Raw genomic sequence first — 1,790 nt, forward strand, 5'->3', positions numbered from 1 at the left:
GCCTCATCATTTTATCTTGAGAAGGGCTATGGGACAGGGTGTGGCTTTTTTCACAGCCACTTACTGATAAGACTTTTTTAATGTTTCCCAAGCCTGGCTCCTTCCTGCTGCTCAGGATGCGTCCAGCTTCCTCAAATTTGTCATAACACTCCACACTGTGAAAACTCAATTGTTAAGGGGGTTTAATGGTCATAGTGCATATTTGCATGTGTGTCTAGTATAAGCAGAACTGTAGTTATTATTTGATTATCTTTATGATAAACATTCCAAAGACAAATATGCATGTTTCTCAAATGTCCCTCTTTGGTTTAATTTACAGCTCTGTACATACATTATACTTAACTACCATGTATTAATATTGCTCTGTTTTTTAGAGTTCATACACTGAGGGATTGTGTTAACAACTATGATTGACTATACAGTGAAAAAAAAAAGACACTGTACCTTAAAAAGAAAAAGAGCAACTAATTTCTTCTCCAAGTATGGAAAGACTTCTTTACCGTAAGAGCTGTGAAAATGTGGAATAGACTCCCTCAAGTGCTGGTTCTAGCCGGCTCACTAGATTGTTATAAGAAAGGCCTGGATTCTTTCCTAGATACACATAATACACCTTGATACCAATATTTATAGCAGTGGCGGCTGGTGCTCAAAATTTTTGGGGGGGGGGCGCAAACAGAAAAATGTAATAGTGAAAAATGAAATAGTTGCTTTACGGCAAAAAACGCTGTAAAAAATTGTGTGACTTTGAGGTCGCAAAAGTGTGAAAGGGGTCTTCAGTAATTAAGGTATAGTGTGCCCCCTTTCAATGCAGAGAGACCAGCGTGCCCCCTTTCAATGCAGAGAGACCAGCGTGCCCCCTTTCAATACAGAGAGACCAGCGTGCCCCCTTTCAATGCACAGTGACCAGCGTGCCCCCTATTAATGCACAGTGACCAGCGTGCCCCCTTTCAATGCACAGTGACCAGCGTGCCCCCTTTCAATGCACAGTGACCAGCGTGCCCCCTTTCAATGCAGTGACCAGTGTACATGCCCCCTTCAATGCAGTGACCAGCGTACATGCCCCCTTCAATGCAGTGACCAGCGTACATGCCCCCTTCAATGCAGTGACCAGTGTACATGCCCCCTTCAATGCAGAGATCAGCGTACATGCCCCCAATGCAGAGACTGGCATACATGCCCCCTTCAATGCAGTGACCAGCATACCATTCCCCCAATGCAGAGATCAGCGTACATGCCCCCAATGCAGTGACCAGCATACATGCCCCCAATGCAGTGACCAGCATACATGCCCCCAATGCAGTGACCAGCGTACATGCCCCCAATGCAGTGGCCAGCATACATGCCCCCAATGCAGTGACCAGCGTACATGCCCCCAATGCAGTGACCAGCGTACATGCCCCCAATGCAGTGACCAGCATACATGCCCCCAATGCAGTGACCAGCGTACATGCCCCCAATGTAGTGACCAGCATACATGCCCCCAATGCAGAGATCAGCGTACATACCCCCAATGCAGTGACCAGCATACATGCCCCCAATGCAGTGACCAGCCTACATGCCCCCAATGTAGTGACCAGCATACATGCCCCCAATGCAGAGATCAGCGTACATGCCCCCAATGCAGTGATCAGCATACATGCCCCCAATGCAGTGACCAGCATACATGCCCCCAATGCAGTGACCAGGGTACATGCCCCCAATGTAGTGACCAGTATACATGCCCCCAATGCAGTGACCAGCATACATGCCCCCAATGCAGAGATCAGCGTACATGCCCTCAATGCAATGAC

This window comes from Pelophylax lessonae, assembly GCF_965119305.1.
Source record: "Pelophylax lessonae genome assembly, chromosome: 1".
Classification (NCBI taxonomy): domain Eukaryota; kingdom Metazoa; phylum Chordata; class Amphibia; order Anura; family Ranidae; genus Pelophylax; species Pelophylax lessonae.